The sequence below is a fragment of the Adiantum capillus-veneris genome, chromosome 10, assembly GCF_014529385.1.
Source record: "Adiantum capillus-veneris isolate H3 chromosome 10, ASM1452938v2, whole genome shotgun sequence".
NCBI lineage: Eukaryota > Viridiplantae > Streptophyta > Polypodiopsida > Polypodiales > Pteridaceae > Adiantum > Adiantum capillus-veneris.
Window position 1 is genome coordinate 2,260,517 of NC_140940.1, and position 17,696 is coordinate 2,278,212.

Here is a 17,696-nt window from a genome sequence, read left to right on the forward strand (position 1 = left end):
TACTAATAAACGCAGTCAGTATAACAGAAATGGATAATGACAAAGAAGAACCCATCATTGAATGCAAAGTAGGAACCAACCAAATCAAAGACAGAGCACTATTGGATTCAGGAGCTCAAACTAACCTACTTTCACTCAGTTTGTATAGACAATTGACAAATGACACTAAATTACAAACTGCCAAGAAAGAGTTAAAGAGTTACTCTGAGAATTGAATCAAAACTGTCGGATGCACAGTTTTACATATACAGATTAACCAGTATGTGTATCCTCATATGTTTTACGTGGTTGAAGACCAAGCTTCATAACATCCATTATTGCTAGGACAACCATGGCAGAAGCAATACAATGCAATGATTGACTGGAGTTCTAAATCAGTGCTTATCAAACACGAAGGTGAAAGTCAATCACTTAAGTTCACCAAAGGAGCAGAGCCAACTCCAAAGGAAGAATCCAAGAACAAAGGTAAACAACAACCAGAGAAAAAGAAGAAGCAATGGCAACCAAAAGTTTCTATACAACTGGATTGCTCTTCGACGAGGAACTCTTAACATTGGATAAGAAAGACAAGCAATAATATAACAGCTCAACCTTGGGAAAAAACGGAGTCAAAGTTGGTATGGAGACCAAAAAAGGTTGTACCAGAGGAAACAAAGATGGAAAACAGAGTCTTCAATACCAGACAACAGAATGATTCCAAACAATCAAGGACAGTGAAAATCTGCTCAAGAAAATCTGCAGGACTCTCTTAGCTTGCATTGAAGTGTTCGCACCAGATAAAGCCACGACCTCGAGTCTACCATCGACGGCTGACACGGTGTCTGATATGATGTACGATCTTTCATTGCAGCCTTCTCCAAAAGTGTTACACCTCCTATACCAAAGGATTATGTTTTTGCCCAGCTTCCACATGCAAACATTCGAAGAAGCTTTCTACACCGGCTTTTTCACCCACGAAAGCAAAATATTCGGCCCAACCTTGACCATCGGCAACCTACGATACGAATCACATTTGCAGATGCTCAAGACGACAGGACTTTATTGACCAAGCATAAAATTCATGTCAGGGACGACAGGAACGCGGGGGGGGGGAGTGTTGAGCCAACAGAGGATCACACCCACATTTTTGCTCACACTCATCATTTTGTAACCATTGATTGTAATAAATGTCTTTCCGACATTAATTTTGATTTGAGCCATTCATTAAGTAACGGGACTCAATTGAGTTTCCAGCTTGTAATCCCGAAGTAATTTCACTTGCTGATGTAATTTGTTAGAGATGTTCTCACCTCGAAGGCTGAGGTATATAAGCCAAAGTTTTTGTAACCTAGGGATTCAGATTATTAATCAAAGTGAGTTTTTGAGCGTCGTGACTGTGTCTGAGAGAGAGAGAGAGAGAGAGTCTTATCTACTTGCTACGCGAGCTACGGAGCCGCCATTGGATAAGCGACACCGCCATTGTGTTAGCAACGGCGAGAGCTACGCACAGATACCAAGAGTGCGCGCTATCGGCTTCTATGTGTGGTAAGTTCCTACGAGCTTCGGTGTGAGTTTTCTTCCAACTCGTGTGTCGGAATTGAGCATGCAGCATATCTATAGAACCACAACGAGTAGAGCTACACATTAGTACCATCGGGGTCAGGTTTTGATCACCTGTATATTTCGGCCTGTCTTCATACGCGTTTACCGCACGGAGTGGTTATAGGTTGAGTTTGCAGTTCAAGTCTTTAGGTTGTTGTTCTTACCTAGTGTATAGACTTCCCCTTGAGTTTGAGATCGATTCAATGATTCTAGATCCTGTTTCGTATAGCATTCGTTCGTAGTACGGATTTCAGTCACTTGCGTATTTTAGAACTTAGATTTGATTTCCTTAGTAGTGATTGTCATTAGAAGGTCGAGTAGGTGATTTGACACCCGTTTAGTTGTTTCCATGCGCCTGTGGGTCAAGCTCCGTCCTCGTCTGACAAATTCTGTTGTTGGTTGAGTTCTCGCTATTTAGCTTCCGCTAGCGGCGTAACCGCCTTAACAATGGATGACATGGCATCTACTGTGAGGTGGCATGCAAGGTGGCAACTAAGGGTGGTGGATGAGTTCGCATTTAGGATGACGTGGCATGCCAAGTGTAAAGTCAAAATTTTGATTATGGTGATGTGGAATGTGACATGGGGTGATGACATGGACTTTTGGTGATGCGGCAGTCTCCTTGTATGATGTGAAATAGATAAGTAGGATTTGGAGAAAGAGACCAAACCATGAAAAGTCAAGTAGGAAAAGTCAAGCGAAGAAATCCATATAAAGATATAAACAATTGTTCATCAAGGTCACAATGTTGTGACATGCTAGACTAGAGTACTTCTTGCACACTAAAATTTCTATTTTTGTTTCAAAAATTGAAGATCGAAGCTTTCTATACTGTTTAATACTATGCATTTTGTGTGGCTACCAAATCTTGCCGCAAAAAAGTACATGCAAGCAAGCCAAATATACATAATAGTGTGAAAAAACATACTATTTTTTGGTAATTCTATTGAGGGAGACTAGCGAAAGTGGGTACACCTTAGACGGTATTCTCTCTTGTTGCAAAATCGTTTGAGTGTAGCTCCTTAGGTATATCTACAAAGAGAGTCACTTAAAAGAAATTAAATGAAATGAGCATTTACTAAGCGAGTATATTAAAGTGGGGGATTGTTGTATAAGAAGATGTTGTAAGAGGTAGTGTAAAATTTAGAGATCTTAAGGTAGAGAAGAAAGTAGAATAAGCAGTAGGATGGTGCATTATACATGGCATATGTGCCTAATGATACATAAAGAGACCTGACTCATTAGAGATAATTCAAGCCAAAATTTATAAATTACTTTAGATATTTGATTGTGTAAGACACAGAGAATTATACCAGAATGCAATAGAATATTACTAGTGAAGTATGAGCTCAATATGGTAAATGATTTTGAAAAGAAAATCAATAGGAAAGAGGACTTACAATGGTATGGTCAAACCTTGTGATACATAATTGTTGGAAATGGGGTTGCAGAGAAACACACACAGCTTGGAGAAGATGAAGAATCTCAAGGCACACAACAAAGAGTAGTATTTCTTAGTGCACGATGGAAAGATAAGTTAGCCCTAGAGTGATGGATGTACATACAATGGATGCAAGAAAAAACCTCCTAGTGAGGGAAAAAATGTCCCGACGGTCAACAAATCCCCCTTGGGAGTGATATAATGAAAGAGAGCTGGCACATATGTATATGGAAGTGCCATGCTCTGAGTGCATGATCAATCCACAAAGAGGAGTAAGCCGAAAGCTTCAAACTTCTCACGAGGGGATGCCTTTGTAAATAGATCTCTGAGGTTGTCCTGTGTTGGAACATAATCCAGGCTGATCTCTCCTGCTAAGAGTTTCTCCCTGACATAGTGACAATGCATCTCAATGTGCTTTGTGCAAGCATGAAAAATTGGTTTCCCGCAACTACCAATGCACTCTGGCTATCAGTGTAGATGATGTTGGCAATGTCTTGTCCAAGGCCCAAATCAACTATAAGGGGTATGAGCCATACACACTCAACTATAGCTATGAAGATTGCCCTATACGCAGCCTCACAACTGGAAGTGGCCACTATAGGTTTCTCAACCATGATATGCATTAGCTACCAAGCATGAAACAAAAACCACTTGTGGACACTCGCATGTCAAAATAACCAGCCCAATCAGAGTCCAAAAAAGCATGTAAATCTAGCAGCAACAATGACCTGCCCTTGGGATAAAACAACCCAAGATACAAAGAGCTACTCAAGTAGAAAGAAATCCTCTTGATAGCATGCCAATGCTTAGACCTTGGGCTATTCATAAATTGCTGACTTGTGAGACTGCAAACTAAGGCATCCAACAGCAGTTTGGTAAAGAGTGACATTAGCAGGATCACTAGCATCATGAAGACTCAATTTCAAAAAGGTTTTTATGGAAGTAGCAATAGGTTTGTAGTCCTCAAGTTCAAACTTACATAGCAATGTCTCTATGTAGCTTGTTTGACACAAGAAAATACCACCATCACACTGCTTAAATTGTATACCCAAGTAATGATGCAACAACTCCAGATCGTTCATCTTGAAAGTAACATTCAAATCAACCTCAAATTCAGCAATATGTTCCTCATTTGGTCTAGTGATCAACAAATCATTGACAGAAAGCACGACTATGAGAATTACATCACCCTCATGCTTTACACACAAAGTTCATTGATGTATATCCCATCCAAAAATGAGTTGCCAATGCACATAGAAAATGTGCAGTAGTCATACAACAAGTGAGAGAAGAAGCTTCTTCATAATCTATGCCTTTCTGATGTGCATAACCTTTTGCAACAAGTCGAGCCTATGTTTCAACTTGTAAACCCACTTTGTACCAATGGCCTCTTTGCTAAGAGGCAAATCACATAAAGTCCATGTGTCATTTTCTATAAGTGCATCATATTTTGATTGCATTAGAACCATCAAAGTTTTTGAATTATGTGCTTCATCAAAAGGCAACGGTTCCTCAACATCATATAAACTAGAAATAACCAAATCATAACAATCTAATGCATAAGATGCATGACAAGAATTTGAACGAGTACGACTAGATAAAGGTGCATCCAATTTATTGTCATGCAAACTATGCACCATCCATTTCGGCATACCTCTAGCATGCTCATTCTCAACCCTTTCCACATCAAGTACATCATGTACATATAGACTAATTCATAGCATTTTTTGAAACCCCCATAGGTTGTAAAAGTTTCCTCATTGGAATTTACATTTAAGTTTTCACCATTGAAAAGAAGCAAAAAACTGTCATAAATGTCATGTGAGCAAACAAACCTGTCTCTAGTACATGACAATAATGGCTGAACAAAACCTTCCACAAACACAACATTTCATGGAACCAAGACACAGTTTTTTGCCGATGGTACAACCTGTAACCTTTGTTTTTAGTACTCTAACATTTTTTTTTGCATCTAACAGCCTTACCATCCATGTTTCTGCTCCACGTTTGTGGCACCAAGGCATAAGCCAAACATACAAAAATGCGCATGTGAACAATAGATGGCTTTTTACCATGCCATGCTTCATAAGGTGTCATAGACTAAAAAGCTTTCTTAGGACACCTATTCAGTACATAAGTAGCACACATGATAGCCTCAAGCCAAAACGAATGTGCAAAGCTTGACTATTGACCATACATCGTGCCATTTCCATAAGCGACCTATTTTTTGTTTAGTAACACCATGTTGTTGAGGTGTATATGACACTGTACATTGGTGTTTTATCCCATGACTAGCCATAATGCATTAAACTCATAAGATATATACCCCCCCCCCCTTATGTAAAGAGAGGGTGTCCATAGGATATTAATAGACATTTTCAACCATAGCTAGAAATTGCTTAAAGCACAGAAACACTTCAGGATTAGCTTTTGGGGGCCACACCCATGCATGCCTGGATTAATCAATCATCAATGAAAGTCACAAGGTAAATGTAATTTCCCAAGGACGGAGTTTGCATGGGTCCACAAACATCATTATGTACAAGTTGCAATTTGCATGTAGCCCTAATTGAACCATCCTTTGGAAACTTTGAACGTTGCATCTTACCCAAAATATATTCTTCAAGAAAATGCTTCACAGGTGCTTCAAGAGGTGGCAAAGAAGCAATCATATCACATATCTTCAAACGCAACAAACTGGAAAAATTCAGATACCCAAAACGTGCATGCCAAAGTTTTGCATCTGAAATAGCCTTTGAATCCACAACTTCTTTTGTAAAATTCTACCCACACTTGTCATACAAAATGACCTTATAGACCACAACATAAAATGCTAGATGCAACAATTTCATCACCAAAACTAAGGTCATGAACAATACATCTTTTATCCATAGATTTCACAACAAGACCAAGTTGAGCAAGTGTAGATACAGACAAAAGGTTCTTTTTTATCCCATATACATAAAGTGCAACAACAAATGTGAAGAAGTTGCCATTCACAATAGTCAAGACAATCTTTCCAACTCCAGCAAGATCGGATAAGAGGCGTTGCTGGCACAAGTGACTGTATTCCCATGAGGGACAACCTCGAGAGAGGTAAACAAGTCATGATGTGATGTAATGTGCTATATAACACCACTATCAAAGTACCAGACATGTGAATCTGCAACAACAAATTAACATACATGCATCATGGATAGAAGGATCATAAGTGCACTCTTCATTAAATGCCTATTCTACATCTACATCAACATCACAATCTCCTTTCATAAAAAATTCTACAATAGCTGCACTTGTAGTGGAACCAATCTCTTTCTTCTTAGCCTCTTTTTCATTCAATTTAGGACATTGCTTAATCAAGTGATCATTGGCCTTGTAATAATGGCAACACATCTCCTTTTTTCCCTTTTCACCAGAATTCCCAAACAAAGTGCTACTAGTAGAAGCATTAGGAACATGTGAATTTCCACTCACGGAACAACCATGAGAAGTGGCTATATTGTTGTTACCACTCTTTATTTGAGCAGCAACAAAAGTCTGTTCAACTATACGCCGCTTAGCCCTGTTCTTTCTTGAAAGTGTATCTTGCAATAGCAATGTGCATAATGCATGAAACTTAACAATATCAGGATTTCCTTGGGTGATACATCCCCAAGTACTAGCAAAAGTCTAGTAAGAATCTGATATGCATCAAGGACAGTCTGCACAAGTAAATTGTTATAAATGACTTTGCCTCCAAAAATGAGATGCTAATTAATATCCTTAATACCATCACAGAAAGTGTCCATGTCATCTTTCTCATGCATAATCTTCGACTCCAGCTCTTTACGCAGCAATGCAATTTTAGCCTCATTGCGACTTGCATAAAGACCAGCCAAAATATCTCAAGCATGTTTAGGTAATATAGCTGAGAGAATGTGAGGAGTAATAGTGCAATTCGCAATAAATGCACGAGCATGTGAATCTCTAACGTCCCAACGAGCTTGCTCAGCCATAGACAAATCAGCTCTAGCAGTAGCAATTTTACCACCAAAACCTGCAACATCCTCAAGAACACCTTTATCCACAGAATCTGGGCATACATCAATGCCCTACACAACATTCCAAATGCCCTTTGACACAAGAACATGTTGCATCATGTAAGCTCATATTGGGTAATAGTCCCCATCCAATTTATCCTCAACAACAAACATCTTGAACACATCTATGTTATTGTCAGCCATGCGAGGGCATACACTTAATGTGAAAACTACCTGAAAAAAAAGTGGGACTAACGCCTTGTCATGTTGTGGCACGTATATAGTGGGAACGGGCATTAAACAATTTATCTTGTGACTTTTTGACGCATAAGTATACTTCATATAATACTCATATGCATAAATAAAAGCTTTCTACCATACCTTAGTATTTACCTTTGAAGTAATATAAATGTACATTACTATTAGAAAGTACTGTAAGAGAAGTATCAATGATTGTGCCTCTTTTTGTCTGGGAGAAAAGCATTTGTATATTTCTTCTAATATCTTAGCTATACCCTACCATATATAAATTATTTTCTTTTCACATTTATTTAATAATATAACCCTTCAATAATGCATACCATCTTGGATACATACAAGAGGGAAGGGCCTACTAGAAGACTTTATGAAAAGGAAGATCCAAAGCTTCTTGGACCATCCCAATTTGAAAATCTCGACCTAAGAGCGTGGAGAAAAGTCCAAAACCAAGTCAAGGTCTTTTAGTAGGCCAATTTTTCTTTTTGAAGCATGTCAATCCGAGTTACAGGTCAAAAGTTACAGGGAAAACAGTGAAAAATCCTCTCACAACTACACTGCAAGAAGAGATGGTAAACAGGTGAATCAAGTGAAAAGAGGTAATCTTGGTCTTCTTCCATAAAATAATATATTTGGAGGATAAAAGACACAAGCATGTGAAATGTGACACCTCAAAGATGCCTTGAAGAACAAGATACACAAGTTGGGACCCCGTGCTGGAGCCACACAGAAGATGCCTAGGTGGGGCCCACATACATCATGCACCCACATGGAGCCTCAACGACCAAAAATGCTGAATTTCATGATATTTTGAGTCCTAATATTGCCCATTTTAAGAAATATCCAAAGAACATTTGATTTGGGCTAATTCTTTAGCTTAATCAAGTGATTATGTAAAACATGGCTCCCTCACCTATAAAAAGGGCAACCTTCTCTTCATTGGGGGCAATTTATGAGTGAGTGAGAATAGATCAATTCCATAGTGACACACTCATCTTAGTGCCATACTTTCCCTTGAAGAAAGACTGAAGTCTTGCCTCATCTTCTCTCTCCATTAAGGTGGTGACGATTGCTCTTGTGTAAGATATATGTTGCTAGTTTTTCTTTCATTTGCATATCTAGTCCAATACTTGTCTCTAACTCTATCTCAATGTCTCATTATCTATCTTTAATACCACCACCACACTTAGATCTGTCTCTAATTCTATCTTTACTCCTCCTTTCATCTCTCTTATTGTGTCCTAATTGTTTCATTGGAAGGTATTCAAGCAGCAATCTTGTCAATGTAACGGGCACAACCTTCTTGAGGGAAACAATTATGTGCACAAGGTTAGTAACCATATCTTCATCTTTCACAAGAATCTCTCTCTCTTAAGGTTCTCATTCTCTTCCACAAACTCTAGAATCTCCTTGCTACAGGTACTTCTCTCCCCGCAGTATCCTTATTGCTTAAGGGCAACAATAGGGCTTGGGAAAGAAACTATCTTCTTCTTCTCCTTTCACTTCTTTCACACCTTTATCTTTGAACGTACTAAGTATATCATTGATAAATAATCATAATCCACATAGAGGCAATTTCTTTCATTTCCATTATGTGCAATCTATTAGGGTCAACATTTGGATTAGTCGAAAGATTCACTTTTAGCAACGCATAATGTTTCTGTTTGGTCCTCAAAGGCTCATCAAAATACTTCTCTCACCAGATCCCATCATACTACCTATTATTGACTATAACTTCTCTTTTGATGTGAATGTGGTTATTTTATTATGAATCAAGAGGATTTGTACTCACAACTAATCCCAATCGCTAGACAAAATATATACATTATAGTAAGCACAAAGCTACAGTTCCAAAGAGCAATCTGTAGCTTATGTGGACAACAAAGATTAAATATCATTAACTCATCCATTAACCCTTTTATCCTACCCATGATACGATATGATCGTAATCTCGATGTTTTCATTTTTGTTTTGTTTTGACTATCTTTCATGAGTTCTCTCCATCACGTGTGTGTTTGTATGGGAAAGTGAGCCGCTTCTTTGGCTACATTTCTTCTTTAGCTCTAGAAGCTATGTTATCTACATCTTAGCTCCTTCTCATAACCCTTGAGCTTCCTCACAAACTCTCACAGCAAGAGGCCCGGTGCCTTCCTGGCAAGACCGCTAACTTCTTGACATATTTTTGGTGAACCCGACGCGAATCTGCCAGGATGAGAGTTTGTGGATAACCATGGGTGATCATATTGAGCAACAGGATATGCATTTTGACCCAGCAACAATGCAAATGTTTCAAGCATTTGCAATGTTCATGCAACAAAAACATGCTACTGAAATAAGGGAGATTTCAGCAACAAAGGCCATACAAGCGGCCGTAGCATATTCTGTACCTGCATGGACCATATTTTGCAAAACAAGGACCCCTTGCAACATGGAATACTCAGGGAATGGAAAAATATCACTATCAAGGGAGGACTTTTTTTTTCAAATGTATGAGAAAGGGAGGGGGACAAAGAAGGAGCAATGCACTAAAGGAATTATTCAATCGGTTCTATAGGAGGCAATTACAACGGATGAGATCAAACAACCATGCTGCTCAACCACAGATGGAGATTAATGCGTCACTTTGAAACTTTGTACTAAATCTTTCTAAAGAGATCCAAATTCAAAAGATATTTTGGTGCAAAAAATTGTCAAATTTACATCAGTTTTTGATTTTTTTAATATCTCTAGGCATGTCACCCCTATATCTCAAAACCTTTCTTCTTTTATAGCCCCCAAGAAGGTTGACATTTGTCTCCTCAGCTGCTGCTGCATAGCTAGAGTAGCAAAGAAAGTATCCTGCTCTTGAGGCATTGAATCCTGCAGCATATCCAAACATTCAAAGTGTTGCTGCTCTCTCAAGTAGCATGATCTTGTTTGCATTGAATTGAAGGGGAGTGTACCCTAAAAACCGTGACAATATCTTCAGTGCAAACATTAGCAACTCAGGATCTTCAGAATACTGCATGTGGAAAGCAGTGAAGGTGGCACTATCCAATGTAGGCATGTAGTGCATGAGAGAGGAGGCATCCCTTCTTGAAGATCCCTCTATTGCTTTCCCTCTCGAGCCTTTAGCTCTCCCAAGAAAATTGTCTTTGTCATGGAGTTCAATCTGCAAAACAAGACAATGAGTAATTAAAACAAACTTGAAAAAAAAAAGATTTCAGAAGGGAGATCACCTTTTGCAACTCACCTTCGGCAATGACTTTTTCTTGAAGGAGATTGCATGATCCGGTCATCTCTCTTATGTCAACTTCCTTTCCAATTTTTTTCAGCTTAAAGTCTCTGCTAAAAGATTGGATGCCAAGCTCAACAAGCCTCTTCTCAAAATCCTCATCTTTGAGGGAAGGTTTTTCCTCTTCCACTCTTCTCATGCATAGAGCAAGTGCATCAGGAGCAGGCAGAAAATCTTTATTGGATGTCTAAAGATCAAGTGCCAAAAACAGTAGTCCTCTCTTATATTAAGCAGACACTAGATATGATGGAGAGGTATATACTATTTCCCATTGATATAGAAGTAGGGAAGGTTTGGAATAGTAAGGGAAGCTTCAGATACCTCTACCTCATTTGTTGGCTCATCAATGACAGTACTAGCTCTAAATTGAGCTACATCAAAATTTGCACTCTCCTGCTCCTCAGCTGCAACATCAACTTCCTCCTCTTCTAGAATTTCACTTTTCGCAAGCTACAAAACTGTGGAAACATTTTTATTTGTTGCCTCATCTGTATCTTTCACTTCATCATCTTTGCCTTGCATGTCAACTTTAAGGAACAAAAAGAAAAGAAAGGCAAATTCTTTTGGAACAAGGTTGCAAGGCTTTAAATGTAATTGACAAGAAATGGTAGGTGGAAAAACAAAGGAAGTCTTCTTAGAAAATCTTCCAAACCTCCTTGTTACTTTGCTTTTCTCAATTGAGTTGGTAGTAAATTCGGTTAGATGACAATAAGTCTTGCCATCTAAAACCAAACACTTGCCTTCAACTGCCTCTTCAAACTCTTTGAATTCTTCTGTCAAGAAGTCCTTCAAATGGTCTAACAAAGCTGCAAGATCAAACACAGGGTTGAATATTTCATATGCTTTGGTGTACACCTCCATGTCACCACCATCCATCATAGCCACCAGTAGTTTCTCACTTGGACTCTCCTCCAAAATCTCCTCCCCGCCTTCGTTCATGGTAGAGGAAAAGTCGACAGGTGAAGCTACTAGATACAAGGTCGGGAAATACGCCCAAAGCGATATAGAGCGATGAGGGGGAGGGCTAGACTGAGAGCAGAGTGCCCCGCATTGGGTCTCAGAACCTCACTAGCACAAAGCGACAGGAGTGGGTTCCAAGATTTGCAACTTGCTTGGATCGCGTCGTGTCGGTGCCAATGAGAAACGTGAACCACGCAATAGAGGCTGACCCCGGCGTTTGCAAATGAGTCCCGGTGCGACCAACTTGAATCCCAAACAACACGATAGACACTGGACCCCGGCTGTGCAAATGCGTACCTGCGCGTCGTGCGGGATGAGGGCACAACAAAGCGACCAACTAGATTCCCGAACGACGCGATAGAGGACGGACCACCGGTGTGCAAATGCGAACAGGCGTGTCGTGCGGGACGAGAGGACTAGTAGACAAATACTAGTAATAAATCGCATCGTATGGGACAAGTAAACGTGAAACATTAATAACATTCGAGACCAAGCTTTATATAGGGTGCAAAATATGACCGTTATTGACATGTGTCAACCATGCAGACGTGCCACGTGGCTTGCGTACAACGATCGTCGTACGGAAGGTCGGATGTATATAAAGCCCTATCACGTGCTCATTCTTTGCTTTCCCCCATACTCCACATTCGCGTCATGTCGTCCTCAAATACCCGCACTTCGACCCATCCGCACTTTCTACATTCTTTCTTTCATCGACACGCACTACCCATTCTCGCCAATATGACGCGATACGAGCTACTCCTAGCCATTGGGTTGCCAATGTATCGCGCTGTGCGTTTGTCCACTAAGCCAAGCTGCTTCTCAAACGACGCGACCCGGATGTGTTTGGGCATGTGGATGGACCTACTATTGCTTCGTGCAGGTCTTATTTCTTGATTTATTGAAAAGGTCTAAGCATCCCATACGACGCGATACGGGCATGTTCCAAAGTCTGGGTGAGCCCCTTATCGCGTCGTGCAGGTATTTTTTCTTGGTTTATTGAAAAGTTCCAAAGCTCACATACGACGCGATACAGGCATGTTCTAGGGTGTGGGTGAGCCCTCTATCGCATCGTACAGGTCTTTTTGTTTGCTTTCTTTGGAAGTTCTAGTACTCACATACAATGCGATAAGGACATCCTCCAGAGCGTGGGTCACCCTTCTATCGTGTCGTGTTGGTGTCTCTCCCCAATATCATTTTCTTCACACACGGCGCGATAGGTGCATCTTGCAGGTTGTGGGTGATGTATCTATCGCGTGGTGCGGTGTTTTGTGACCCAAATGGCGAGGACTAATCAGACTGCAAGGAAGGTCTACCAAGCCCCAACTTATCCAAAAATAGATGATGTTGAGAAAGATCCAGAGAAAGCACTGCCTCCACTACCTCATCAGAGGCCCACTGCTAGAAAAAGATTGAAATATCATGTGAAATCCGTAAGAGAAATAAGAAAAGCACAAAAGTCTACTTGTCTACTGATTCTAAAGCTCTCTTTCATGAGAGTTGTCAAAGACATATCAGATAGACTTGTAAGCATGATGAATATCAAAACTTTTGTCTCAGTAAGGTGGAAATCTCAAGCTGTGATGTGCCTTTAGGAAGCTGCTGAGGATTTTCTCATAGACTTTATAAATGATAGCTACATTGCAGCTGCATTTGCTCACAGGGTCACACTTATGAGCAAAGATTTTGTGCTTATGTCAAGGATAAGGTACAAGTTTGATAAGGCTCTTGAGCTCATTCCTAGTGAGGATCTTAGAGCCTATCAGATTTTAAACATCCCTCCTTCCAGGCAACAGAAAGATTCTGGGGTTGTCATTGAGGATGTTACACATGAGTATGAGACAAAAAAGGCCCAGGATATCAAAGCACGAAAGGAGGTTGAGAGGGAGCAAGACATGATATAAGAGGATGCTATCCTTAAAGAGCAAGCTGAAATTTTAAGAGCATCCAACTCTCTTCTTTATGAAAAAGTCATAGGCCAAATGGTGGTGGATGTCTCCTTGTTTGGAGATATTGAGGCGTATTTGGACATATTCCCTCAAGACACAAGTATGCTTGTAAATCCCAACATTGAGCTTGGTGACACTGTGCTCTTTATCTGTCTAAGGTATGTGTTGCTCCTTTGCTAATTATTAGTGCATGTGCAAGGCGCCTAGGTACAAGGGGCTCATTGGGGCTTGTGTTTTCTTTTCCAGGTGTCTTATGAGGGATCTTCCAGAGGCTCTAGCTATGCAAATTTCCATACTTGACCCTCTAGTGACACAGTGCCTTTTTAACAAGCAAGGAACCCTTTCAAGTTTTTTTGAAGATTTTAACATGCTGACCTGCAATTACATATTATACCCCTATGTTGAAGGGTAAATCTTAACTCCTTACATGTTATTTTTAACATTTTGTGGTATTCTTAGCTAATTGTTTTTTATTTTGTAGAGGACATTGGAGTCTTATTATCTTCAATCTTTTGGAGAAAGATATTATATTTATGAATTCATTGTCAAGTATCCATGGGAAAATTGTAAGTATAAAGCATAATCTATGCTTGATGGCCCATTGTTTTCTATTAGTAGATTTTTGATTCAATGTCTTCTTGCAGTGCTGCCAAACTTATTGTTGGTCACCTCAGTACCACAAATAAAGATTAAAATATAGAAGCTTTCAAGTACTACAATCAAAAAGTGCCTTTACAGATAGACTCAACATCTTGTGGATGGAGGGTGCTTGCCAATGCATGGAGATATCTTGAGTCAAGGTGCCGGATGACTACACTCACTGTAAGTGTGTGGCTCATGTATTTATTTTGATGTTTTATGTATGTATGTACTCATGTCCTTTAGTTCCTTTTTCTATTTTTTTCAGTTGCATGACTATCCAGAGTCTTGGGTCACGTGGGTGAGAGAGAAGGCTGTTTATATGGTTTTGGAAAGATCAATAAATCCAAACGATCCAGAATCTCCTTTGCCACCAAAGAAAGGTAGAGCCACCAAAGGTTTGGATGCAAAGAAAATCGATCAGAAGAAAAAAAGTCCTGCAAAGAAGATCCATACAAAGAAAAAGGATCACAAGAAGATTCCTGCCAAGGGGAAGAGTCCCACCAAGAAGAAGATCCCTGCCAAGGGAAAGAGTCCCACCAAGAAGAGCCCTGCAAAAAAAAGAGCAGATACAAAGGGCCATCCATTCCACTCACCATTGAAATTCAAGGTTCAAAAGCGTCGTACACTTAAGAACAGTAAGGAGGAGGCACCTAGCTCACCTTTCAAGCTACCATTCATGTTGCCAAAGAAGATTGCCAAGTCACCCAAGCCAGCCAGTCCTCAAGAGCCTAAATCACCAACCCCTGCCAAGTCACCACCACCATCCACTCCTGAACTTTCACCCCCTTCTGAACACAAAAGGAAAAGGGTCTCTGAGGATGCAAAATCCTCTCAGGCAAAAAGAAAAGTGGAGTTTCATGATTGATTACTCCACAAAATCTATGTACACTTTTGTTCATTTTGTCCATATGAACATATATATATACCCTTTGGTGATTCATAATTTTGTACTTCAAATACTTAATACCAACTATCGATTCTTAAATGTGTATCATGATGTCATGTAAGTTTAAAACAACATAAGTAATGTTCACAATAAGGTAGAGAAAAGATAAATATATTTGCAAAATGATTACAATATTGAACTTGTTTTTTCAAGTCCTTGCAAGTGGCTCAAATACAGCTCTTTTTGGGGGAAGGCATGTGATGCAAGAGGTTGAATTCTCCATCCTTGTGTTCACCACAATTTCATCCACTTTGAATCTCTACTTGGGAGATGTTTCATCAAGAAACTCAAGAGATTCTCTAACATCATTTAGTCTCCAATTTGTTGTTACTATCAGGCTTCTATACTCGGTGTGTGGATAGACTGTGACCTTTAGTTCAAACTCTGGATAATTTTCCTCAGAGTCGAGAGGAACCCAGCTACCTAATTTGCTTCTCCATCTCCTATAGTCGTAGCCCAGAACTAATGATTGATGACATAGTTGATATGAGATAGACATAGAATTTGGGCTTACTCTACAACTAATATTGTCACCAATATGGAAATTTTCTTTGGTGCGTCATCCGTCTCCAAGAACATTATCCAATTCAGTCATGGAAAGTCTTCTATTAAGCCACATCGTCTTTGTCCTCTGCAAGTCCATTGTTTTGAAACATGCCACAAAGACATGTATAGGCAAGAACCATTGAACTTTAATCCTTCTTGATATCCTGCTCGGAGACATAGCTTTAAGGATGTCTTCTTTGATCTTGGATTTGAAGCTTGATATAGTACATGCATCAAGAGCTTCCCAGTCAAGTGAACGTATGGTGGGAACGGGTAACTGATGTAGTTCTCCATATGCACCTTCTCGTGATGGAACTTTGTATTCTGCAAAATAGACAAACAAATTCATTGTTTTGTAAAAGGAAGGTGGCTTGTCAGCATACATAGCATCTGCAATCCCTTTATGCATTTCTTTGAACGTCCCACTTAGACTCTCCACAGGCTGCCATTCCACAGCTGTTGAAGGAAATATATCTGGAATGGAATCAAAAAATGAGAAAAACAATGGGATAATGAAAAATTCACTGTATCAAATAGTTCTTTTTGTACTTACAGTAAGAATGCAGTGTGGGATGTTCTTCCTAGTCTAACACCATATCCTTGGCCATGTACACATGTTGAACCTTAGCTAGCCAGCCATTGTCGGTCACTTTGAAAGCAAGAACACGACCTTTCCAATGGTTTTTTCCTTTATCGTGTTTAGTTCTCTTCACTCTATGTACACCTTTGCATGAAGGAAGCATTGTTACCCAGTCATTCACACGAAGAGATATGGGCTTCCAAAGACCATCCTTTCTAATGTTATGAAAGTCACAAGAAGTTATTTTATGTGAAGCGCGACGTGTAAAAGACGCCATGGAAACTCAGAGATTAGAGAAGAAGAAAGAAAGTATAGACGGAAAGACTTAAACCTCTCACAAACTAGAGAGAGTGAGAAAGGTATATGTTTGAAAAAAGTAGGTGATTCGTCATTAATGCCCTTGTTTTGAGAGCCTTTTGACATAGATTTAGTATCTTTTGACAATGCTTTTGTGAAATATAAAATAGAATAAAAGACGAGACTTCATTACTTTGAGCCACAAATTTAATGAGCTCTCTCGTCGAAAGCACCCAAATATAGCAGTTTCAGCCTTATGATCAAGACATTTAGCGGTTCTTCGTCAAAATAGGACCACCAAAACCCACAATAGAGGAGACCAGTGCCATACTTTTGTATACGTGTCAAATAACTATTGGACTATTCCTTAATCCTTAGATTAACAAACTGCCCTTTTTGAGTCGTTTTTGGCCCTAATAGGCTTATCTCGTTTCTCTTTTCACTCATTGAGAGAACCGTGCACTTAGTGGCCGGCCAATTGATGTAAGGTGAAAAAAAGCAACTTTGGTGTGAGCGCAAGGCCGCCAAGGGGTGCGCCCGTGGAGAAGTGTTGAGCTCGGGTAAAGAGAATAGCCTTCTCAAACACTGATTGCAAGCGAAGGAACTCAAGAACCTCAACAACTCAAGAACCTCAAGAACCAAAGTTCCTCGAGAACTTAACTACCCATGATCTCAGTGTATGGTCATCACCGGAAGCGGAATGGATACTTTACGTGAAGGTGATGAGCATGGATGTAGTGAAGAAGAATTTCCCCCACCAAGAGGATTTTTTGACTCTCCTTCTTCCCCATCTATAGAGGCTTTGGTCAAGTCGATGATGGACATGACGCTACAACCATTGCCCCACCTTGGATTGCGAGCGTGATCAAGCGCGCTTGGCAACCGAGGAAAGAAAGGCAGTCTTGGATTACGAACAGGAAGATAGAAAGGTAGACTTGGATCGCGAGCACGAAGAAACAAGGGTAGCCTTGGAGCGTGAGCGTGAGCGTGAGCAAGCGTGCTTGAAGGCCGAAGAATGACAGGTAGCGTTGGAGCGTGAGCGTGAGCAAGCGCACTTGGTGGCCGAAGAAAGACGAGCGGCGAACGTGAGGTGCAGAGAGACCAAACACATGCAAGAGTTGGTCCTTCAGGTACTCACCTCGAAGTCTGAGCGACTCAAGGAAGTGGACAAATCATGAGGTAGCACAAGTCGAGAAGCGGATTCCA

General features: G+C 40.1%; 1 protein-coding gene across 6 annotated transcripts in view; it reads right to left on the reverse strand.

The window, feature by feature from the left end:
- Positions 1 to 5,853: 5,853 nt before the first annotated feature.
- Positions 5,854 to 17,696, reverse strand: part of LOC147448373 (uncharacterized) — a 129,351-nt gene continuing 117,508 nt past the window's right edge. For 2 of the 6 annotated variants that reach the window (XR_015189339.1, XM_086521007.1), the window contains one exon: positions 5,854 to 6,185. The gene's annotated coding sequence lies outside the window, so the exon portion shown is untranslated. Of the gene's footprint in view, positions 6,186 to 9,936; positions 10,448 to 15,096; positions 15,938 to 15,992; positions 16,088 to 17,696 lie in introns of those variants that run through there. The other 4 variants (XR_015189341.1, XM_086521009.1, XM_086521011.1 and 1 more) reach the window with 3 other exon arrangements.